Here is a 26,863-nt window from a genome sequence, read left to right as displayed (position 1 = left end):
TAAATCCTAAAAAATTGCAAGAGAAAAACTGCTCAGTGATTTGGAGAAGATACTTAAAACATTCAGCATTTATTTCTTGAAATTTTGGCTGACAGCATAATCCAGGTCTTTCTAGTGATTGTGATTTTTATATATCAGAGAGAGAAATTAAATTCCACTGAAAATGATGAGCAAAACATATTGTTTGTCCTCTTGTGGACATAATAATTGTCTGAATCTCTTTTTATTTAGGTTATACATGTGCAATTTTCAGTCATTTCACATGAGGATGATTCAAATACAGAATCAAATGAGCCCCCAGCAGCCTCTCAGCATTTTCTCAGCTGTTGGTACAGCACTCGCTTCTGCTCGCTTAGAGGTACCATCCTCTTGAACTCTTTTCTGTTTTATTTCAGCAAGCAGAATGTGGCTTATGTTACTATGTGCACTTCGGACTTAAGGAAGAACTGCGAACATTGCCAGCATCACTACATTTCCCAAAGCCTAGCTCCCAGAAAAGTTAATAAAAATGTGTGGTTTTTAGCTTTAACTTTACAGAGTTTGTGGAAGTTCAACTTAGTAATCTTATTCTGTAATCTAATATTAGTCAAACAATATGCAATGCAACGCAAAGGAATGCACATATTTTAAGATAAGAATGTCAACTATTTTTGAAAATATTATATTTCTAACATAGCAGATATCAGATCATCAATCTAAGGCTTTTAAAAAGACTGAATTATTTGTCGCTTGGTTGTGTAGCTGTGCGTAGTATATGTTTGTGTGCATGCACCTTTTGTGGTTCCTTGCACAATAAATGAGTGTGAAGGCCAGTGGTTGACATGGAAATGTCTTTTTAAATCACTTCCTTTTGTTAATTTTTGAGACAAGAGCTCTCCCTGAACCAAGACTTATCCTTGATCCTGAAAACCTACTTAAAAGAAAGATTGTACTTCTGAAACAAGTTCCATTTATATATTTTGGAATATATATGCTTGTAACAACAATCAGTGAAAAAAGAGACCATGGACTTAAATGAAAGTAAGAACAGGTACATGGGAGGGATTGGTGATAGAGAAGGAACAGGGGAATATGCATTTAATAATTATTTAATTATAGTGCCAAAATTAGTAATAAACATAATTATATATTTTAGATATAAAGATTATCCTTGTGAAAAATGGCCTTTCTTTATATACTTATTCAATGAAGAGACATAGCACATTGGAGAGGTCATTATTCAGCCTAGCACACTATCCCCAGTGTTGTCTGTCCTAGTATATTTGCCTTCAGATCAATCTGTCAATCTTCTTGCAATGTCACATTTTACTCATTTCTGCCTGTCTGTCAATCTTCCAGCTGATGACCCCTGTTGAGCAAAAGGCATTCTTCGATTTGTTTGTTTAAGATGTACAATTTCTTGAGACTCTCTGATAAGCTTCCAATAATTGACATATTCTGTTCTTGATAACTTTTGGAGTATTAAGTTTTTAGGTGATTTATTCATTATTTGAAAGTGAACTTTGAAGCCAAACTCAATTTTTAGTAGGTGTGAACTGAGTGCATTTCTCTGTGAAGAACTGCAATTAATAAAATGCCTTTGTTGGAGAGATGAAAGAAGAAAAGTAAGTAGAGATCAGCATCAAAGGAGTTTTCAAATGAGTGTGTGATATAATCACATAAGATTGAAAGGCAACTGATTCTTATCATGATATCAGGCATTCTATAAACTTACCTCGTAAAAGGTTTATTGTTGTTTTAAAAATGCCTGTTACATATACATGGGTTTACCCCTCGAACTTAGAGACAATTAATAATTGTTACCCTAATGACTTCTTATTTGGAAACACACACAGCCTCCAACACTGACCAAACTTGGTGCAATTCGGGCTGTACCTTTAAGTGAAGGTTTGATTTATTAGGTTTATTACATTCAGTAATTCTTATTTTTTTCATAGCATCAGCTGGTTGTGTAAAGTGACTAATGGTGGACCTGCACATTGTTAAGTAGCGAGCAAAAGATACCCAGAATGTAGACTTGTTTTAATTTGATTCAACTTGGGTAGAACTATTCATGCGTATGTTAGCAAAAAAGCAACTTAAATTCAAATACTGTGGACCAACAATGCAAGTATTTAATGGCTCTATGTCAAGTTTGGAGCAAAGTTAGGTTACTTGAATTTGAACGCTCAGTATAAATGAACTGTTTTGGCTTCTGTTAGGTTGGAACGAAGAAATGGCTTTTCTCCTGTGTCTCATATTCACATAGTAACTTTTGTACTTTTGCTTAACCGCAAAATACTTTACCCTGTAGGTGGGATGACTAGTTCCATAGCTTCTTAATGAAAGGAACATTGTGTTACATAGAACTAATGTCTTCTCTAGATTTACTGCTTTAGGAAAGGGCCAGAAGTGGAAAATATTAGGCATTAGCAACTTACAATGACATCATTCTGTGTTTAATTAAAATGTGTCCTTAATATTTCACCAAGGTGTTCAAGCCTTATTAGATTTCACTGCCTGTAACTTAAGCTATTTTTAGTCTTCATATTTGGTACTTATTTCTGAAGGCTAATGAAAGGTACCTCAAAACATTTAGGGAAATTCAACTTAGAAATTCCTTGCATCAATTTTATTTTTGGAGAATCTGTTTATAAGGTTAAAAATTGTACATTGTTTCTTGTACATCATTCAACTGTGCATATTAAGTGCAACATGCTTTAGATCATATGGATAGAAAGGTATATAACACAAGAAGAAAAGTGACATAAAATTAAACATGTGACTTATAACGGAACAAATGCTAAAAGACGTCGAAGCATCAATAGTTCCCAGAGACTTTCTGAGCATACCTTTTCCATGCAGTTGGTCCTTTTAAGACAAGGTTTCCCCTTTCCCTGTATAAGCTCTGAAGTACTTGAAGCAGCAGACTGGTGTTCTCAATCATCTAGCACTGTCCTACAAAGAGGAGGTGAGACTCTACAGTAGCGTCAGCTCACTATTGGTATTAGACACCGAAACACTGAGCAGATAATTTATATGGGCAAACAAAAATGGGTGAAAAACCCACAAATTTACCTTATTAAAGGCATTTCAATGTTTTCTCTCAATAGATTACAGTGGGCTATATAGATATTTTGTTTTGCTTATTGCTTTTCTTTTTGTTGTTGTTTTTATTTTTATTTTTTTCTATTGAGACAGAGTCTCTAAAGCTCTGGCTGTCCTGGAATTCACTTTGTAGACCAGGCTAGCCTCAAAAGCAAGGATCCACCTTCATCTGCTTGCCAAGTGCTGTGACTAAATTAATTGTAAGCTATCAGTGTTGAAAGAGAAGTATGGATTCATCTGTAGTAAGGAATACAATGATTTCTTAAATGGATGATGGTGCTAATGACTCTAAGTTGAGCATTATTATTCTGTCTCATAGAGTCCAATGGTCAGTAAGCAAGTTGGTCTGCCTATTGGTCTATTCATTCACTGGGACATTTGACTGTAGTATGTGGTGTTAAGTGGGCAAGCTATCATCAGGGCAAGTAAAAGGACTGCTGGTGTAGAACCTTTTAGGTGACAGAGATCTCTATACTCCTTGTTGGCTGTCATTTTGCCTAGTTAGACTGACTCTTGAGAACTGTACTGTGCCTAGAATGATTTTGGGAAACAGCCAACAATATTCACACGTTCACAAAAATATTGAAGTATCTAAATCTCACAAATGAGATTGAAAGTCACCAGAATTGGACAGCAGAGAAATGGATGGAATCATGGGTTTAAATGAGGAGCTGGGCATTGCTGAGTGACTCATCTGGAGACAGGCAAAACTGGGACAGAAAGATGGCTGGTAGGCCAAGTTTTCTTATAAAACAGTTGCTTCTATAGAATGCACATGGACACATTGGAGAGAGAGAAATAAATTCCTCCCTTAAGATACATATCTATTATATAGTTAAAGTACAATAGTGTCTGTCTGTCTGTCTGTCTTTATGTCCATCTGTCTGCCTCTGTTTCAGTGTCTGTCTGCCTATCTCCTTTATTTATTCACTGAGAAATCCTGGAAGCCATGACACTTAAAGAGCAATACCTTTATCCACCAAATACCAATCTTGTTAAGAAGCATTAAGGATCCTTGTAGAAGTGGTTGGACTGAAACATAAAGAACATGAGATGAACCTTAGATATTGATGAGCAGATGAAGTGAGGAAGGAGAAAAGCAGGGAGGAATATGAGTAAGAGACTAAGAGATGGAGGAAAAGTAATGTCTCTCTCTCTCTCTCTCTCTCTCTCTCTCTCTCTCTCTCTCTCTCACACACACACACACACACACACACACACACACTGACTAGGATCACATTGGATTTTAGAAGTAGTCACTAGCCAGTGGATTTCTCTTCTGGATCTATTTAAGCACTGAGAGGATGGTGCTGAGAAATTTTAAGTTGGTTTAAATGCATAGGCAAATGTAGGCCTAGGAAGGAGAAACATGTATTAGGGAATAATCTTCACTGCCTACTATAAAATATTTTTCACACTCAACTCATGGAAGTCATCTGAGAGTAATACAGATTTTGATGTGACATAAAATGCTAGGCACCCTAAATCATGTAGCCTTCCAGACAACTGGCATGGCTGTGCACCCTGTGTCTGCCCCACAGTGCCCTAATTATTTCATTAACCTAGGAGGTAAGTTTATTAATCTTTAAAATTTCATCACTGATTAGCCTGATTCCTTTCCATATGTTTCAATCACCATCCATGGAAATAGTCCCTTTGTTTACACACATTTGGCATAATTCCAGCCTCCTAATTTGATCACCTGCACCTGGAAAAACTGGTAAGTTCATTTGACAATTCAGGTGCCCTCATTAAGGAACAAAGCAATACATAAATGCTACTGAACACATTTGAATTGTTCTCACATAAGCGCCCCACTTTCCGAAACACAATGTGTTCTGTGCAAAGCACAACACAATCGTATCTTTTGGCCGAGACTAGAAATACTCCATACTGTCTCGAGGCAAACACTGTGAAATTGGAATGCGCTGGCAATGTTCTTTCCATTTTTTGGCATGGTTCGACCTGAGGAACAACCTTTGCCACCAAAGTGGCTGGCATGGGTTCTGTGTTAAGACAGCTGGCTTATGGACCTTTAAAACAGAAGCCACGGTTTTCACAAATGTGAAATGAAACAGTCCTTACTTGTGACTTTCATCACTGAAATACAATTTTGAGAATTATTTGGATGTTGTACAGAGCATTTGCACAACTTTATGGACTGCATTTCATGCTATGGATTTTCATAGTCTGTTTGACAAGTTTTAAAGCATGGGTGTTCCCTACAAGATGTGTGTGTATCTGGAGCTCTTACTTGACCTTCATTTTTAGATCTGAGGGTTGCCCTACTCCATGTGAATAAAACCTGGTGAATTAGACAGTTCAAAATGTAATTAATTGCAATATAATACAAAACTATAGCTTCCTCTTATACCTCTTTTTAATTAAACCGAGGTGAAATCTATAAGACAGGAAAACACTGCAAACTTGTAGATTTTCCTGTTGCTTCTTAGCTTCAAGATGTAGTTACCAAGGGCTATTGGTTATGTATTTACTAGTCGTTAGTAGTCTCTTAACCTGTACTTTGTTGTCTATTCCCGTGGTCCCTGTTTTTACTGTGGGCTATGCACTTCTGTCTGGCTCCAGATTCTCCCCACTTTCTGAAAACACTGCCTCTTCCCTCTTCCTCATTCTCCTTATCTCTTCTCCATTTTGTTTCATTTTTCTTCCTTTTTAATGTACATACACATGTGTGTATGCATACTTTTGCATTTGTGTGGTCACCCAAGGTTGTGTGCCTATGTGTTCATGTGGAGGTTAGTGTTAGGAATAATTAGTTGCTCTTCTACTCCTCAGTTTAGGTGGTGTCTCTCAATCAAACTCAGACAAACATAGCTTGCCTTTCCAGGCAGATTTCTAGGGATTCCCTGACTCCACCAGATTACAGGGAGTTACAAAGCTCATCTGTGGTGTACATGGATTTCTGGGATAAATCCTCACTTAATACAATGGTTGAGTGTCAATAGCTTAACCATTGAGCCATCTCTCCAGCCTCCCTTCTCTCCCATCCCCTAGCTTTACTATTTTGCATGTAAAGGATATGTTAATAACATTATTATAGTTAGCATTTCTAAGTTTACGCTAGATACAATTTTATTATGCTGTTTATAAAGTGCTAAAACACGCAATAATTTAACCGCATGGTACGATGGAGCACAAATACTTCAATGAGAACAGAACACAGTAAAAAAAAAGCGAACTCGAAGTTATATTTTCTCATAACCTTATATACAAGAATGAACTAACATCCCTGCTGGAGTTTACATAAGAATAGTGATGTGAGTCATTGCTATTGAACGAGTTCTTAACATTACTCCTGTTCTTTTTGCTGTGTTTAAGTTATCAAGTTGGATGTAGTTATAGTTTGCTTCCTGTCTCAAAGTATATTTTTTAATGAATTTTTTAACTGCATGATAACAGTACATGGATACAAGTTTCCATGTTACTTGTATCTGTTAGGATGCTTCCAACTTCATGTATCTCAGACAGGACTCAGTTGTTTTATATGAGTATGTGATTACCTCAGGAAGTCACCCATTTTACATGGGTAGGAATCACCAAGTTTCTTGCCATTCCTTTGCCTTCCAAGTCTTGATTCATCCAGTTGGACTTCAAGTTGGTTACTTAAGAACTGCTCCATAGCTTCAGGCCTAAGAGGTTCAAGACAGACAGAGCATTTCTTTCATACAGCTGTGTTTTGATTTTATTACAAAAGCTAATCATTTCCTTGTCTTTTGTTTTTACTGGACAGAGGTAGAGCACATACCTCTGGAAAGTCAGTCATTGGATAGACAAAGGCAATACCTAATTGGTTTAGACTAATCAATATTAGTGTTTCTTTTGCACATGGTAATTGGAAAGTGTGCTGCAGGATTCAATGGTGGCTTTGTCATCAACCAAGAAAGCAGTGCCTACAGGTAGGCAGTCTGCTGTTCTGATAGTCATCAAACATGTTCATTCACCAGCCCTTGCTAATGAGCCTACAAGTCTTCACCGCAGGGGAGAAAACCCACACCAAATGTTATAAATGAATCTAGGAATTAAATGCATTTTCTGGACAATTATAGGAAACATTTATAGAAGGGTGCAGAGTAAACCTCTGAGTAACTAAAGAACAGAAGAGATGTTCCACAGGGCTACATTTGCATTCTTTAAAGTCATATATCTCCGTGTGTCAGAGGCTTTACAATGAGACCATGTCATTTAGTCTTGTAAACTAGAAACAATGATTATAGTGTTCATTGGCTGTATATTAAAATATAAAAGCTCCCGGATTAAAATATTCTTCCTGCAATTAAAATGTTAGAACAAAGCATAATGGCAGACAGCATTCTGCTAGTCAGTCATCAAAGAAAGCAGGCCCTTGAGGTGTAGGAGGGTGATTATTAAATACAATGGAGAGAGAGATGATATTTAAGAAATATTAAAGGATTTATACTAGTATCAGCCATCAAGCTACTTTAAGAGCAGCCATTTCTGGGCCTATTAGTTCTTTGCCAAGCAGCACAGAGCCACTGGCCACATGAATCTACTGAACACTTGAAATCCAGCTAGTTGAGTCCTTAATGTGCTTGCACCATAAGAAACATAATTAATTTTAATACACTGAAATATGTCTTGAAGCAATATTCTGAATATAGTTGGCTTCTCCAATACAATATTAAAATCATACTTGTCTGCTCCGATGTATTTATTTACTTATCAGTTATGTAACTATTTTTTTTTTTTAGCTCCTAAAGAGGTAAAGGTACAAAAGTGACTTGCCCTGTTGTACCGCAGTGTCACAGTGTCAGGCTAGACCAACCTTCTTAATGCCTCAATATAGTTTCACATGTTGTGGTGACCCCCAGCCATAAACGCCTTTTGTTACTACATTGTAACTGTAATTTGGTTACTGTTATGAAACTTAATGTAAATATCTGATATGCAGGATGTCTGATATGTGGCTCCCAAAGGGGTTGTGACCAATAAATAGGTGGACAATTAGTTGCTGGTCTATAAGTTTCATGATGTGAGTGGATGAGATTTCAGGTTGTTGGGAGCCCGGCCACAGGTTAACACTGTTAGCAACAGTTCAATCTCTTTGGAGCAAGATCCATTTTTGTAGTACAGATAAAGAGAATCTAGATGGATGTGTGTTACAGTAAATATTAACCTTTTATCTGCCCACCCACCCCCACGGTCTCACTCTGAGGACACTACTCTAGTGTGGAGCTGCGCTCATAGACTCTGTTACTTGGTCCTCAAGCCGCCTTCCCCATGCAGTTCTTTTCCCAGGCAGTTCATGCCCACCCTGATGTGTTCTGTTTCTTCACTGCCCGGCACAAACATCACTCCAAAGCCTGGTAGATTATCAAGCAGGTTTATATATTTAATTCTTAATCTACAAACTCTCTACCCAATAAACTTACATTCTATGAACAAAGACACAAGCTACCCTTTTATAAGACCCATAGAAATCCTTAGAAATAATAACAAATGCATCAAGCTAGTGATACAGAGAGAAACATACATGTCTGCCTCCATCTTGTCTCTCTGCCTCTCTTCCCCTTTCAATCTCTGCCTACTGCCTCCTCTTCCACTTTTCTAGCCTTTCTGTGTCGCCTACCTCTCCACTGTCCAATCATGTATCACCTTAACATAAATCTACAGATGTGGTCTACATATAAACAGTAATCCCAGGTAGGCAAGAAACAGAGAAACCAGAAACCAGAAAGAATGATTTTTAAAAATATGAATAAAGGACTGTTATTAAGAATGCTGTGAGATTCTATCAACCAGATAAACTTCTGGGTGTGATAATGAAGAAGGATCCAAATGCAATTAATTTAATTTAACAAAATGGTAATTGAACAAGTCTGTGTGCTACACTCCACTGCACTGGATTCTGACCTAACAATGACATTGAGTTTAGGCAATTTCTACCTCTTTTCATTTCAAGGATTGTAAGTTTATCGAGGCCCTATGCTTAGAAGAAAACAGAAAGGCACTTTCACTGGGAATTTCTGAAAATAAAGAACCTGAGACTCAGGGGCCTATTAGGCCTCATGAGGGACATCTGTCGAGCAGAATTCTAGGACAGAAGGCTGCCCTGGGAACCTCAGGAAGTAGTTGTAGGAATTTCAGAATAAGCTGTTAGCAGAAGCAATATACTGGGCTCTTCAGATAAATTATATCTGTTTAGTACGTATCTTCTTCTCACTTGTTAATTTGAGCTCCAGAAAGATGTGAAGAAACATATGTGATTCATCTTAGGGCACTGCAGCTCAGATTTTATGTCCCCCCCCCCAATCAGTATCATCTTCACATGATTTTCATGATAATCCCACCCAAAGCAGATGTAGATTTCAGTTTACAACATGTACGAATGACGAGGGATATGCTTTGCAGTACTCAGGAATGAGGGACACGAATATTCAGTGTATACATTCAGGACTCTAATTATATGAGTATCTCCCTATTGAATGCCCTCTGAGATCAGCTAATATTTCTATCCCTTCATGTACACACACACACAAATTCTGGATGAATATGAATATCAGCTTCTTAATGCTCATTTGCCTAGTGTCCTAGTTTACTCTTGTTGCTATGATAAAAATCTTAACCAAAATCTATTTGGGGAGGAAAGCATTTATTTTGCTTACATTTCATAGTCCATCGTTGAGGAAAGACAAGGCAGAAACTCCAGGCAGATACTTGGACGCAAAGACCATAAAGGAACATTGCTGTTGGCTTGCTCTTCAACACTTGTTGATCTTGTTATTTTATACAATCCAGGATCAACTCCCTCCAAGTGTGTGAACCTTCCCACATCAATCACCAATCAAGAAAATGTCCCACAGACATGCTCACAGTCCAATCTGGTGGAGACAATTTTACCATTGAAGTTTTCTCTTCCAGGCTGAAACTAGTGTGTGTCTAATTTGACAAATAAATCAGCTTCAGCCCCAGGTATATAATTCTTAAATTCTCTTTTACCTTATAAATGATTTTCATATTTTACAGATTTTGATTTTATAAATCAAAATATTAAAATTATAACACTAACCACAAAGTAGTATAGCAGAGTATATAAAAGGCTCCTAGTAAAAGTATTGTCAACTTTCTACCAAACTTACATCAACTGCATAGAAGAAAATCACATAAAGACAGTGATTTCTTAAATGTATACATTTAATAAAAATGCACATGCCACTGATTGGGAATTTTATAGAATTTTTTGCATGGACGAAAATATTTATAACATGATTTCATATATTTTAAAAATAATCTACTTACTTTTAATTTATGTGTATGTACTGGATGTGTTTCAGTGTGCATGTAAGTGTACTGCTTGGAGAGATATGAGAACAGGGCATCAGAACCCATGGCACTGAGTTACCAGTGGTTGTGATGTGCCATGTGGGTGCTGGGAATTGAACCACACTCCTGCAAATGCTCTTAACCAGTGCCAAGCTGCATATCTCGACATTGAAATTTAACTCCATTCCTCTCATGTTAAAAACTAGCTTTAAGTATTAAAAATCAGAAAAGTTACATACTTTCAAACATTTTATATGATATATGTAAGATACAGAAATGAGTATATTTTTATAATTTCTATAGTCATATGAATACATGTATAAGTAGATGTATTACTTATACTTGCATTCATGTATTAATGCAACCAGATAACTATATGTTTTAGATAAATTTAGTGTATTTTAGATGCTTTTTCATCTTTCACATTTTCCTTAATTTTATCACATTATATAATAATATAATATTTATTAATTCAATTTCAATAAGCAATGTATCTAAGATCATTCCATTTTTGCACATATATATCTATATCATTATATGAAAAGTTACTTAGTTTTATTTAGTATATAGAAGTATTTAAAGTCTACTTCCACAAAGTCTGAGGGAAGCCACTTGGTTTACTTATGAATGAATGAACTCTTGCCCTTAGTCATTTCTGCATTTGAGGGGTTGAAGTCTATTTTCCTCTAGACTTACAAATAAGGCAATAATTCCCAGCAAACAACAACCCATGTCAGTCAGAAAGTGTCACTCTGGCATCAGACTATATACTTGGCAACCTTTCATTTCTGTCAATTGGATTAGAGCAAATTACACTGAATAAAGGAGGTAAGAAAAGGGCAGACTTATAAACTGCATAAATAGCTGTGATAACTATTGACTGTTGAGACTCACTAGAGATTGTGAGATACAGGCTGTGGTTTTCAGAGTAACGGGATCACAATGTCTAGATTACTGAAGCAGACTCTTGTCTTCTCTCTATAATACAGACTCACTGGATTAAGTACAGCCTTTCTGCCTCTCTGGTGAAAACATCCAAATCTAAAAATAGTGGAAGAAATCTCCATTTGCTTCGCAGGAGGTTGAACAAACAAATGGATGATGAATTCCTTAAATTCCCTCTAATATCAATAAGAACGTAAGACTCAAACATAGTCCAATAGTACATGGTAGAGATATTTGTGCTCAAGTCATTGCTAGTCACTGCTCACCGTGGCCAATATCTGTCCTTAATCAACGAGTTTTACAAGCACCAGCAATTTCTTTAGATAGGGTATAGCAATCACTTCGAACACACATTGCTTTACACATATTTCACAGGGAAACTGCTGTTTTTCAAATAATAAGCGACTTTTATGCTCCATAAGCTGTCATTCCAGGTCTGAAGGTTAATTGCACGTGGCCCTCATCCAGTGTTGGACTTGTATTCTCTCCACATAGTAGTATATTCCTAAGGAATAAATAAAAATTTATTATTTTTATTTTTATTTTAAAATTTAAGCTTGTTTTATTTTTCAAGAGGGATTTCTAGGAAACCCATAATATAGTTCCTCTAAGCCTTATGTCACATAAAATTATATTAAATTGAAAGGGTCTTTGAACATAGGTAATGCCTTTGCAGGAAGGTTTACCATACAATTAATGACATGCTTGCCCTAGTGGCATTTGCTTCTCGTGATGTACAGAAGGTGGTTTCTGTTTGTTATTTTAGGAAGGAGTAAAAGAAAGAAAATAGTTTCTAAGAACATCATCATGTCTAATCCTTCTCATACAGAAGTCCATTCTAACCCATATTTTAAGGGCTTCAGGATATAATGTAGAGATGCAGATGCTCCAGTAATGCATCCTTGAAGCCTCTTGTGATGAAAGAAATATGGTCTGTATATTTGTCATTTGCTTTCCTTTCCTTTTCTTCAGGAATCTCTGACGCTTTAACCTGAATATAGCAATTTCAGAGCTCAGGAAACTTGGACTCTCTATTTATGTTGTTGACTATAGGGATGGCTTCCTTGGCTGGAGCATGGTGGGTAATGACAGGCCATACACAAGGAAACGGAAACCTGTAGATTTTTATTATAATGTTTAGAGGGAGACAAGTTTACTTGAAAGAGCCTCTATTATAGCCCTTTCTTTTGCTTGCCCTTTGTGAGCAGAGGGGGGATAGTACTGATTAAAATAGCAGGCCAAACCGCTTGGATTGGTTTAAAATGATATAAACCTGAAAGATTACATCAACATCACAAACAGAAAAGACATTCACCATTTTCAAAATCTGAGGTTTGAAGGTCACAGACTCATCTGACATCTGATGAAAGTAAGCAGGCTCTCCTCAGGAAGAGAGACCTTAGATTGTCAATGTAGCTTCTACCAGTGGACAGTGAGTCCTTCAAGAGTGTCCTGCAAAGTCTAATGTTAGAATTATAACATCTCATCCGGATTAAAGTCCTTTTAGAGATAACAAGAGAATCCAGTAAGTTCTATCTGTGGACACAGCAAATAAATACAAATTACCTCTACAAGTCAGTGTGTGTATTAGAATAACTATGCATAATAATACTTTTGCCTTTTTAATGTACATAAATTCTGATCAGGTAATCCAGCCTCTGCCTATCAATTTCACAGAAATCATTATTTCCTATGACAGTATTATAGGATGGAATTTAAGGTGGTGTCACCCTTGATGTACTTATTTACATCTATAAAATTCTTCCCTCATAAGGTTGTCTTCATGTTTTCTAGTATATGAAAAGTGTGTTAGTGGAGCCATCTTATTTCACACATTATGACTACAATTTTTGGGTCAGTTGCTAGGAGTGAGCCATTGATTGTATAATTTCCATATATATATTTTAAATCTTTTTATTAGCTCTAGTTAATGGTAGAGTTCTTTCTGATCCTGTGTTCATAATTGCTTGAATATGAAGAAATCTCAAAGTAAAACGGACATTCCCTACAAGTTTATCATTTATTGAACTGGAACACATATCAACACAATTACCAGGAAAAAGTATATGTATGTATATATATGTCCTTAGCATGTATGGAGTATACTATACTATGACAAAATCAGAGTGTTCAATGGTTTAAAAGAAGATAAGTGCTAGATGTATCATCATTGACTGTATATTGCAGTTGGACAAAGAAACTACACAGAAGACATATACGAATGAAAGGTAGTTTGGATAGTAAAGTGAAAGCTATGGAGAGTTTGTGAGCCTTGTGTAATTTGTGATCATCAGAGGAGATCACTCTCTGAGTAGAGCATTACAGCAGAGATATAAACAAGAAAAGAGACTTACCTAAGAGAAGAGGAGAAATCAATGCAGAATAAGGGAACAACATGCCCGAGTGGCCCAGTTCCAGAAACTACTTAACATTTGCAGAGAACTAAAAACAATGTTAGGCTCAGGAACATCAGATAATGTGAGGGAGGTCTTACATTAGATAAACATAGAGGATTATTATCAGGTGTACTGGAAATGCAAAAGTGATCTCAGTTCTTTTTGGGAACAATGAGCTTGCTGTTTCATGAAGAGTGGATGGGAGGGTGGCCAGACAGAAAGAAGAAGAACAAAAGGAGAGATTATGAGAAGCTGAGTACATTTCAGTAATCTAATTCACTCAAATCAGGCCCTGACACTGATCTAAGAAGAGTGCATTGTGTACTAAACTATAGGAACTAATAATTATGGTTTCTTTAGGAATTGACTTTGATATTACCCTGATGGCTAAGGATGTTGAACATTTTTTTTTTTAAGTGTTTCTCAGCCATTTGAGATTCCTGTAATGAGAATTATTCATTTAGGCCGGTATCCTATTTTTTGAAATTGGATTATTGGGTTTCTTGAATTCTTTATATACTCTGGCTATTAGTCCTCTATCAGTTGCTGAGTTGTTAAAAATATTTTTTTCCATTCTGAAGGCTGATGTTTTGTCCAGTTAATGGTGTCTTTTGCCTCACAGAAGCTTTTCAGTTTCAGGGGTTCTATTTATTAATGGTCAATCTTGTGCCTGTGGTTTTTGTGTTCTCTTCAGGAAGTTGTCTCCAGTACCAGTGTGTTCAATGCTATTTACCACTTTTTCTTCTATCACTCTTATTGTATCTGGTTTTATTTTGGGTTTGTTGATCCATTTGGATTTGAGTCTTATGCAGGGTAATGAGCATGGATCTATTTGCATTCTTTCCTATGGTGACACCCATTTAGACCAGCAGCATTTACTGAAGATGTCTTCTTTTATCCATTGTATATGAAAAGCTCCTTTATTAAAAATTAGGTGCCCATCCATATTTGGATTTATGCCTGAGTTTTCAATTCAATTTTATTGATCAAGCTATCCAATCTTATGCCAATACCATGTTGTTTTTATTACCGTACCTCTACAGTAAAGCTTAATATCGGGGATGGTGATATTCCCAGCAGTTCCTTTATTGTTCAGAATTGTTTTAGCTATCCTCAGTTATTTATTTTTCCATATGAAGTTGTCTATATCGAATGTCTTTACAAGTTCTATAAAGAATTCTGTTGGTATTTGGAAGGAAATCGCATTGAATCTGTAGATTGCTTTTGGTAACATGGTCACTTTCTACTATGTTAATCCTAGAGGTCAGTGAACATGGGAGATCTTTTCATCTTCTAATATCTTCTTCAATTTTTCTCTTCAAAGACATAAAGTTATTCTCATACAAGTCTTTCATTTACTTAGCTAGAGTCACTACAAGATATATTATTTGTGTCTATTATAAAGGTTGTTGTCCGTTTGTTTGGTTGGTTAATTTGTTTTTTTCTCATTGCAATTAGAAATTTCTCACTTCTCATTGAATATTTAATTCATTTGTCTTGATATGCAGGAGGGCTACTAATCTTTTTTTTGGATTAATTTTTCCAGCCACTTTGATGAAGGTATTTATCAGTCATAGAAGATCTTTGGTAGAATTTTTGATGTTGCTTATATATACTGTAATAGTGATAATTTGATTTCTTCCTTTTAAATTTTAACCCCTTGATCTCCTTTAGTTGTCTTATTGCTTCAGGTAAAACTTCAATTCCTCTCAAGAGAAAGAGCAGGGAGCCTTGTATTGCTCCAGAATTTAGCGGAATTGCTTTACATTTCTTTTAATTCAATTTGATGTTGGCTTTTGGTTTGCTGCAAATTACCTTTATTGTGTGTTTAGGTATTATACTGACTGGTTTTGTGTGTCAACTTGACACAAGCTGAAATTATCACAAAAAAGAAGCCTCCCTTAAGGAAATGCCTCCATGAGATCCAGCTGTTAAACATTTTCCCAATTAGTGATCAAATGGGGAGGGCTGAGGACAGTGTGGGTTGTGCCATCCCTGGGATAGTAGTAGAGATCCAGTAAGCAGCACCCCTCCAAGGCCTCTGTATCAGATCCTGCCTCCAAGTTCCTGCCCTATGTCAATTACTATCCTGACTTCTTTTGGTGATGAACAGCAATGTGGAAGTGTAAGCTGAATAAACCCTTTCCTCCCCAACTTGCTTCTTGGTCATGATGTTTTGTCCAGGAATACAAACCCTGACTAAAACGAGTATGTTTGTTGTATCCTTTACTCCCCCAAGAATTTTATTATGAAGGGGTGCTGGATTTTGTCAAAAGCTTTTTCGACACTTAATTAGATGATCATGTGCTAGATTTTTTTTCCTATTGGTTTACATGGTAGATTACATTGACAGATTACTTTTTTATATGGAACCATTCCTGCATCTTTGTGATGAAGCATATTTGATCATGGCGGATAAGTTTTTTGATGTGTTTTGGGATTCAGTTTGCTAGTATTTTATTGAGTATTTTTGAATTAATGTTCATGAGAGAAATTGGTCTGTAATATACTTTGTTTGTCCAATCTTGTGTAGTTTTTGTATCACAGTGACTGTGGCCCCATAAAATGAATCTGGTGGTGTTCCTTCTGTTTATATTTTGTGGAGCAAATTGAGGAGTATTGGTATTAGGTCTTCTTTGATAGTCTGCTAGAATTTTTCTCTAAAACTCTTTGGCTCTTGGCTTTGTTTGGTTGGGAGACTTTTAATGTCTGCTTCTATTTCTTCATGGATAATAGATATTTTAAATTGCTTATTTGATCTTGATTTAACATTGATAGGTGGTATCTATCATGAAAGTTTTCTATTTATATCACATTTTCCAATTTTCTGGAGAAAAGGTTTTTTAAATATGCCCTAAGGATTTTGGCAATTTCTTTGGTATCTGCTTTTATGCCCAATTTTTGGCAGGGAACTGGGGAGGGAAGTCACAGCTGATGATTTGTTGCAGTTTGACAGGAGACTGAGGGATTGGGTGTAGGGAAACAGAGAATGCAGAAGGTCTGTGGGAAGCCCAGCTGGTTTTCTGGCAGGTGTGACCTGGCTGAAGTTTGTGGCTGGAGTGCAGGGCAGAGGGCAGGGAGGAAGTTCAGCAGGGTGAGCAAAGAGGAAGAGATGCTACAGATGGTCTTCTGTTGCAGAGCAAGGAACAAATCTGAGAAATTAGGCCAGAAAGAGTGCATCAGATCCATGGGCAGCTAAGTTGCTTTTCTGGCAGGTCTTTCCTGTGTCATATAGTTCTTATGTCCATTTTAGAACAAAAATCAGAGATAGGAAACTCCAAGGGCCTACATCTTAGTGTGTCTTTTTACATATTAATATGGAAGACTCAACAATATGAATTAAATCTTTTTTTCTCTATAATTTCTTAATCTACAATTCAAGCTTCCTTCCTAGATCCGATTTCTCATAACATTAGCGCCTTAGCTGTACTATCCATCCTAGCATCCAGACAAAAAGAAGACAGACAACAACTTGGGTCTCTTTTAGGTCTCCTTAGAGTGCTGAGGAGATTTCACAGAGTATGCCAGCAAAATTTCTTTATAGTCTCATAGTTTAACATACCAATGTTTAGGTGAGTCACTGAAAAGAATGGCATTGACACAAGCTAGTCAGAAGTAGACCTTTGACTGCAGAGCTTGGAATGCAATGCAGTGACTTAGCATACTTGGCAAGAAGCAGGACAAGGGTGCATATGGCCAATAGAATGCAGATCCTGGCACCTGGCAACAAAGATCTACTCTGACCTCTACTGTGTTCTTTCTCAGGTTTTAGGCCTAGGACTGCTTCTTGTCTATCAGAAATGAGTCATTTTTCAATGTCCACAGACAAATAGAATTCCAAAGATTATAGCAGGAGATTTTAAAAAATACATCACAGTAAAAACATCACTGTTTGCAGATGACATGATAGTGTACATAAGTGACCCCAAAAATTCCACCAGAGAACTCCTACAGCTGATAAACAAGTTCAGCAAAGTGGCTGGATATAAAATTAACTCAAACAAATCAGTAGCCTTCCTCTACTCAAAGGACAAACATACGGAGAAAGAAATTAGGGAAAAGATACCATTCAAAATAGTCACAAACAATATGAAATATCTTGGTGTGACTCTAACTAAGCAAGTGAAGGACCTGATTGACAAGAACTTCAAAACTCTGAAGAAGGAAATCAAGGAAGACCTCAGAAAATGAAAAGATCTCCCATGTGCATGGATTGGAAGGATCAACATTGTAAAAATGGCCATCTTACCAAAAGCAATCTACAGATACAATGCAATCCCCATCAAAATTCCAACCCAATTCTTCATAGAGTTGGAAAGAGCAATATGCAATTTCATTTGGAATAACAAAAGACCTAGAATAGCAAAATCTATCTTCAACAACAAGAAAACATCTGCGAGAATCACCATCCCTGACCTCAAGCTATATTACAATGCAATTGTGCTAAAAACTGCATGGTACTTGTACAGAGATAGGCATATGGATCAATGGAATAAAATAGAAGATCCAGAAATGAGCCCTCACATATATGGTCACTTGATTTTTGACAAAAAGCTGTAAACATTCAATGGAAAAAGGACAGCCTCTTCAACAAATGGTGTTGGTCCAACTGGCACTCAGCATGCAGAAGAATGAAAATAGACCCTTTCTTATCTCCTTGTACAATGCTCAAGTGCATGTGGATCAAAGATCTCCACATTAAACCAGATACACTGAAACTATTAGATGAGAAAGTAGGGAAAACCTTAGAACTCATAGGCACAGGAGAAAATTTCCTGAACAGAACATCAATGGCTTGTGCTATAAGGTCAAAAATTGACAAATGGGATTTAATGAGATTGCAAAGTTTCTGTAAGGCTAAGGACAGTGTCAAGGAAGCAACAGAGTGGGAGAAGACTTTTACCAACCCCACATCAGATAGAGGCCTAATATCGAAGATATACAAAGTACTCAAGAAGCTAGACACCAGAGAATCAAACAACCCTATTAAAAGAGCTAAACAAAAAGTTCTCAATTGAGGAATAACGAATGACTGAGAAGCATCTAAGGGAGTGCTGGATATCATTAGCCACCAGGGAAATGCAAATCAAAACAACCCTGAGATTCCAACTCACACCGGTCAGAATGGCTTAAATCAAAAATTCAGATGACAGCAGATACTGGTGAGGATGTGGAGAAAGAGGAACACTTCTCCACTGTTGGTGGGGTTGTAAACTTGTAGAACCATTCTGTAAATCAGTCTGGCAGTTCTTCAGAAAATTGAACATAGACCCAGTTATTCTACTTCTGAGCATATACCCCAGAGAAGCTCCAATATACAACAAAGTCACATGCACTACAATGTTTATATCAGCTCTATTTATAATAGCCAGAAGCTGGAAAGAATGCCGATGTCCTTCAGTAGATGAATGGATACAAAAATTGTGGTATATTTACACAATGGAGTACTACTCAGCTATCAGAAACAATGACTTTATGAAATTCTTAAGAAAATGGATGCATCTAGAGAATATCATCCTGATTGAGGTAACCCTGTCACAAAAGAACAAGCATAAATTGCAGTCACTGATAATTGGATACTAACTCTAGAAAGCTCTGAACTCCCCAGAAACAACTTACAGACTATATGAAGCTCAGGAAAAACAAAGGCCAAAAAAAAGAAAAAGGAAAAGAAAAATTATTATGGTTAATCTTTACAGACTAAGAAAACTTTGACTAGTTCCAGGTTACATCTTGTTTTACATATACTTTATGCTCATTGTAACTAGTAAAATTTTTGAGGCATACTATCAAACCTTTAAAAAAATCAAGTACTAACAGAAATATATTCATATACTGTTATGCAAAAATGCTTTTAAAATCTGTACATTTATCTTTGTTTTTTAAAATAAAGTTGTTCAATTAAAAAAAGTACATCACACTAATAGTATGTAGCCTTGCAAATGAGCAAAGACCATATAAATATTGTATGTAATTACTGTTGACTTAATTAAATAGTAATAAATGTTTAATCATGTTCTAATGTCAAGATCTGAGAAATTATTAAATTTCTGACTAACTTAGAAGTAATTTCTATATTAATATATTTATGTCAGAAAAGGAAGTCATCACAAGGAAAGGGTAATTTTCTTTTTAATGTAACTACCTATAGACATTGACATATCTTATTTTACATTACTCATCCTCCAACATTTGTGTATATACATATGCACCGGTATGTATAAAATGAGAGAAATAGTCAGTTTAATTTTCTGGAAAGATGAAAATTCATCTAACACTCATTTCCAAGAGCGGTTAGCATACTTATCATAAAAAGATATCCCTGCATTTTTCTACCATCATCTGTTGAAGTAGAATTCTTACCATTGAAAGATGTGGTTGGATGTTGTTTTGGTGTATGCTGCTGGAAAGATCTAGTAGAATTGGTACCTTGTATCCAGCAGTCGCCAGTGGTCCTCAGCACTTCATCCACATGAAAGCAAGCCCAAGTGGCTGTAATTTGCACCTAAGGTATTATGCTTCCAAACCTATCTTCAAAACCACAGACTTTATTAATTTATTAATTTGTATTTACTGATTTTCATTATTTATGTATATAATCTTACTTAGATGCCTGATTTTTACCCATTTTTTAAAATTAAACTTTACTTTTTTTTTATTGTTTCTGTTTTTTTTTTTAATCCTTTAACATTTGAAACTGATATTTGAATTTATGATTGAAAACAGAAACACCATACTCTGCACTCCTGGGGCATCAAGAGTTCCTAGAAAGTAATAATTTCTCATCAGAGTTCCTCTTAACAAGTCGGCATTCTTTAGATTTGAATTCTCTTCCTTTTCGTAGAACCTCAAGAATACTAATATTGGCATATTGTAGTTAATTTAATTACTGTCCACTTTGAAATTATGATAGGATTTCTGTTACTGTGAAAGTCCTCCAACTATTGTCATTAATAAGCATTATGGACAAAGCTTGTCAATGAGATAGAAGCATGCCAACTCATGTCCGCCCACATACTATAGCAGATGACGTCACAAGGAGTTTCGATGCATGGCCTGAGGTTTCTTCTCCAGTAGCATCTTGATGATCAGTGGGCTCGATCCTCATCCTTATCTAGCTCAAGCTCCTGGCTTGCAGTGATATGAAAATGTAATGTCATTTTATATCTTATTTGCATTTGGGTATGTTAATGACCTTTGCAGTTTTTCAGGCTGAAAAGATTAGTGTTCATTAAGTTAAAAACTTTCAAGACAGTAACTTGGGAATGCTCATCCCCCAAGACACAATAGGTTATAAAATTAAAGGCTCAGGGCCAGGAATGGATTACTCCTTTTTGAGATATTAGACTTTTAAGACTCCCTGACATTATTGGCCATTGCTCTTAGTAACTCTCTACCTTGATGGTAGGATGTTATTTCCAAAGACATCGTAGACTTGAGTGATAGGGTTTGGGGAAATCAAACTGGTACTGACCTCGAAGCTTCATCCCTATTGGCTAGATCTCACAGTCCTAAAAGGTCTATTCATACTCCTGGGAGAGAAAATAACAGTTTTACTCACCTGTGGATCTTGTAAGCTATAGTCACTGGTGGTCTGGCAAGATACGCTAGTTTGTACAATAGTGAAATGACTGTATTGAACATAGGTGACTACTCTCTAACTAGATTTAAAACTTGCTCCCTAAGATGGAACTCATGTGTAATACCATGTACTGGAACATGTACTGGAGCATGTACTAGAACATGTGTAACCAGCAAAAGCTTTTTGAGACTGGCTAGGCTCTAGGGGAAAAGCTAATACTATTAGTTGATGAATTTTCGAAATCTCACGAATCTAGTATGTCAATATTTGAATAAGTTCATTTCTGTTATGTCTACATTTAATAAAATTTATGCATAGGTATGTCTATTCCAAAGTCGTCTGCTTTTAGTTACAGTGCATCCTTGGTTTCTGTCTTCTTTCCAAGGAAAATGTTTGTTCTGTTATAGTTGGGGAAGAAATATTTTAATTTTATTTAATAACAAGTATTACACATATTTTATGAACTTGTATGGATCTTTAAAGCCTTTCTTTGCTTTGGATGGTGTCTTGTAATCAACCAAATTATGAATTCTGTATTTTAATAAACAAGCAAAACTAACTGGCAGAGCAATAGAAACAATGTGAACATGACAGACAAGGATATTCATCCAAACCAAATATCAGAAGTTTAGGAAATTCTTAAAGCTATGTCCTTGAAAAACACTTAAGCATCCCCTACATGGAGACTATTTTGTTGCTATGTGGTACAGAATTCCATTTGATTGCTTATGGTTGGGATGTGTTCCTTCTTTGAAAATCACAGAATGTATCCTTCTTGTTCCATGAAGAAGTTATAAATTGGTGTATTTTCCTACCTTCCATGTGGCAATATGGTAACATAGCTCCTCCATTTCAATTAATCAAAGGGTAGAAAAATCAAAGGTCATAGTGTTATATTTGACATTCAGTAAGAAGGTATGAACACTGTATGTAAAAACACTTGCCCATCCCTGACAGTAGGTCCCGTTTGCAGCTGTGCCGTTAATTATGTCTAATCCCAAGAAATGATGTAACTTAATAGCAAGTATTTGACTTGAATGTTTTACAGCTAAATGTTTCAGAAAGTAGAAAACATAAACATTAGTAAGTTGCTGAGTATGTTGAAAATTCTTTTGCTAACTCTTTTCATATAATTTTAGAAACAAAATGGGTATCTCATAGCATGTGTAAGTAACATCAGATGTTATGATATTAAATATTACAAAATGCTTTCCCATTAGTTTGTCTCTACAGATTAAAGCACTGTAGTTATATAATGGATGCTGCCATCTTTGATTTGATTCTGCTTTGAGTCAAGTCAGTAACACTGATACACCCCTCTCCAAAGAACAATTTTATGGTGTTCCACCATCCCTCCTGCCATTCGTTACACATCTAACACCATGGTACAAATGTATTCTTTTCCTTTGCTTTCATAGGAATGGTATCATTTCAGGATGAGAATAAATACATAATTAAGATTTATGAAACTAATGCACATTCCTAAGGGAAGTAAAATGGTCACCTGTACTGCAGTCAACAAACACAATGAACTACTAACTAGAAAAATAAAAATAAATTGGAGAAGTAAATATTTCTCATCCAGTTATTGCTCCCTAGTTTAGTTTATCATTCCTTGTATCAGTTAGCATTGCTGTTATAATGTGCCCCCCTCTTCCAAATGTACTGACTGGAAACACTTGCCTTCTGCATTTGTGGGTTCATGAGTCTGTGTTTGGGATGTGCACCACCTTTGTTTGATGATTGTCACTGGTCTTTGCTGGCCTTGCTCAAGTGTCTGATCAGCCTCAAGGATGGCTGGTGTTAATGACCCAGAATGGCCTGAAGCATGTCTGGCTGTTGTTTTTCTGTGGACTCCTGGTTGTTGTCTGAGGTACTTCAGTTCTGAACAGAGCAATGGGCTTGGTACTAGGATAATGTAGGGTTGCAATCAAAGTGGTCACTAAACATTAGAACCATTAGCAAAAGAAGAGAGATAACATATAGGCTTGTGAAGACTCTGCTTGTACAGACTGCTCTTCTTGAATCTGACTAAAAATACACATGTGGATAAGTGTGCCCCAAGGTGCAGATACCAGACAGCTTACGGGGCTTTTTTTGTTAGCAATTTACTACACTGTATTTTTTTTAAACTTCTATTTTGTATAGGTAGAACCGATCCCTAGTGAAACACATTCTGGGTAAAGGTTTTTCAATTTAAACTCTGTGAAACTTGAATCCCCTTGCTATTTGTCAAGGTTAATAGTTGAAGATTAAGCTTCAGGTTTAGCATCTATATGGAAAAAAAAAAAGGTTCTTGTCCACTTGAGATATCTGCATTTGGGAAGTTGGAGAAAGTTTCTTCTTCCTGTGTGAACATGGTGCGGACCAAAGCAAACTATGTCCCAGGAACCTACAGAAAAGTGGTGGCTTCTTAAGCTCCCAGGAAGGTGCTTGGCTCCTCTACCTTTGTTGAGAAAAGCTGAAAATAAGTATGCGGGAGGGAGCCAAGTCTGTGAGCACCCAACTCCCAAGTGCCAAAAAGGCATCAAGGGATTCTTCAGGCTGTCTCCTCTAGATTCTACAAAAAAGAACCAGATAACTGAAGAAGCAGGAAGCAGTGGTTTCGAAAAAGCAAAGAGAAAAGGGTGCCCTCTGCAACCTGATTACAGAGATGATGAAAATGAATAGAACTTACTCATCTGAGTAATGTCATCAGTTGATTTACAACAGTCTAGGATGTAAATTTGGGTAAATGAGTTTGTCCAATTGGTTTGCTGAGTAGGCATTTAATTAAAAAAAAATGAGGTAAAAATTTAGCCATTCAAAAGAAACCAGCTATAAAAGTGGAGAATTTTATAATTTGTAACTTTGAATTGCATACTTGAATTTATGTCATACGCTCTTTTTACCTGTTAATCTTTTTCCTAAAATCAACATTGCATGATGCTCTAATTATTAATCTGCTGGTTTTGCTTAGATTTTTGTACTGATGTCATTTTATTGCCATTGATTATGAAAATAGTGCCATATTGTTATGGCATGTTTGCATTAAAATTTTGATTAGTCTTTTTTACATTAAAAATTCAATATAAGCAAAGGTTGGGTACAGGAAACTTTAACATCCATAATTATAGTTTACTTTAAAAATCCTTTCCAGGAAACTGCACATAGCTGTAAAAATGCTTTCTAGTAGGGAATAATAAATTGATTAGGGTTCTGAAGATCAATTTGTTTTACAAACACTAAATGATTATATATTTTTGTACCAAAATTATGAACCGAAGAAGAATATAGTACAGAATTATGTATATGAACTAGTAGCCATTTTTATTATTCCTTAAAATGCAAGGATATTCTGAAGCATATACAGATGCCCATTTGCTTAAGTATGGTTGAATAGCTACCTGAAAATTGTAAGGTCAGGAAGATGTCCCAATAGATAGAAAGCAGTAGAAATTCTCCTAACTTTGAAGGTAATATTTAATTTCAAAGAACAAATCACTTTGAAGGTATTTTCTCTTAGACTATTTTCTCTTTCTATTTCCAGAACTTAGAATCTTGCCAAAACACTAATAATTTCAACTAGTGTCATTTTTACATAAGAATTAAACTGTTATATATTTGTACAGGTACTGATATATGTGATATAAAACTAAACTTTATTAAATATAAAAGTCTATGAGTATATACAGTTTATTATTAGTATAAACAATTCCCCCAAAATGACAATGGAACGCTGTTCTCTCCCTCCACATTCCTTCTGGTGTGTCTTTATTGGTTTATAGTAACAAAGGTAGATACTGGGATACACATATACTGTGTATAACTGGTAACAGATACTAACAAGGATTAAGTTCCAGCTATTAGTCATTGGATTGTCTGATGTTTAAAGTTGGTGGTCCCTTGATGCTAGAATCTAGAAACACCCAGGAGAGAAACTTTAGGGCACGCTGGTAAAAGATGATTTAAATTAAGCTCACTGAGGTATGAAGACCCAAGACTGATGGGATAGATCATGCCATGGGTGGACAGCCCTGCACTGAATACAAAGGAGAAGATGACAAAGAGGAGGCGTGTGAACAACACTCTGGCTTTCAGACTGTAGAACAGTGAAGGCAGACTTCAGGCTCTTGCCTCTGTGACTGGTCTTAGCCTGGATTTGCCACAATAAACCTTTCTCTCCTGTTGATTTGTCCAAGTATGACTCTACAGGCATGAGAAAAGACACCAGCAGACATGGGAAAACCATGCAAGAGACAGAAATTTCATCGCAAATTCCCTCCCCTGAGAAAGCTGCTCTGCTTATGAGGTACTCTTTGTCCTCACTAACCACCACTTACTATGACACTATGGGAAGTAGGTTTTAACCAGAATTTTGCTGACAATGTTCGAACTGTAACAGTTTGCTTAGTTTCCATTTGAATGTCTTCTTTTGTGAGACTTCCAACACCAGGAGCCCTTCCTCCATTAGTTGTTCTTTCTGTTTGTGAGTCTCAGGTTATCCTAAAACTCACTTGGTAGTTTAGGATGGCCTTGAGCTTTCTGTAGTTTTACTCCCTGGTCTGACTCTTTCCTTTTACTAGTATCATTTCTTGACAGTTATAATGCTTAGGATACTTAAAGAAATATGATTATAACCGAAGGCTTAAGGGTAAACTTTTGTTAATGTCTGTGTTTGGTTTTTTACCTAATGCCTTTTGTATATATACATAATCTTCTAATCCAGTTAAATACAGTAAAGAGAAAAGATTATTTTAAGGAACAGGAGAACTAGGTACAAATATATCAGTTTTCTGAAGTCCTGAATTTAGCAAACGTCCTCCTATCAAAGATCTGGGTTCCTTCTTTTTTGATCTGTGTCATTTGATATTTCTGTTCCATCAAGATCGACCACCCAAAGTGGAACCGTAATTATTTGTGGGTATTTATTTGTTATTAATTAACACCCAAGTTAGCTCATCACCGTGTAGCTAGTTTAAGTTCTAATTTCCTTTGCACTCTATGAGCTGTAACGGGGCAGGCAACTGTCACTTTCAACCAGAGACATAGAGTTAATTCAAAGAAAGCAGGAAAGAGTTAAAGCCTGGTACCTTATGTTTGACTAATGTTGTAGTTCATGTCTTTTTAAAAGTTCTTTATTTTTATTTCATGTGAATTGGTGATTTGCTTGCGTGTTTGTCTGTGTGAGGGTGTCAGATCGCTTGGGACTGGAGTTACAGGCATTTTTGAGCTGCCATGTGGATGTTAGAATCTGATCCCAGGTTCTCTAGAAGAGCAGCCCATGCCCGTAAACTCCGAGGTGTCTCTCCTGCCTTTATTTCATATTTTTTTTAATAAAGAAAATATTTTTCAAATCTTGAAAGTATAATTTGGTGGTGACATGACATTATTAATCATTACTAATGAAGTTACTTGTAAGAGTCCTACTTTTCCAATTTTAGGTTATTATAATAAAAACGTTATTTTATTATGATCTGTCATAGCACTGGTTGTCAAGTATGTTTTTATTAAAATACATTAGAATACTTGATTCATCTCTGAAATATAGCCATAATTTAAGGAACCCATC

The 26,863-nt window shown here is 36.1% G+C and overlaps 1 protein-coding gene and 1 pseudogene across 2 annotated transcripts in view; both read left to right on the top strand.

Annotated features, from left to right (window-relative positions):
- The window catches only part of SEMA3E (semaphorin 3E), a gene marked incomplete at both ends in the record, with an annotated part of 231,657 nt that overhangs the window by 29,135 nt on the left and 175,659 nt on the right, over positions 1-26,863 (top strand). The gene's annotated exons all lie outside the window — the stretch shown is intronic.
- Positions 23,670-23,982, top strand: LOC308435487 (PCNA-associated factor-like; annotated as a pseudogene). Its single transcript has one exon. The product of its transcript is annotated as a PCNA-associated factor-like (transcript).

The sequence above is a fragment of the Micromys minutus genome (assembly GCF_963924665.1).
Source record: "Micromys minutus genome assembly, chromosome: 23".
In the NCBI taxonomy this organism is placed as follows: domain Eukaryota; kingdom Metazoa; phylum Chordata; class Mammalia; order Rodentia; family Muridae; genus Micromys; species Micromys minutus.
This window is presented reverse-complemented; position numbering and strand designations above follow the sequence as displayed.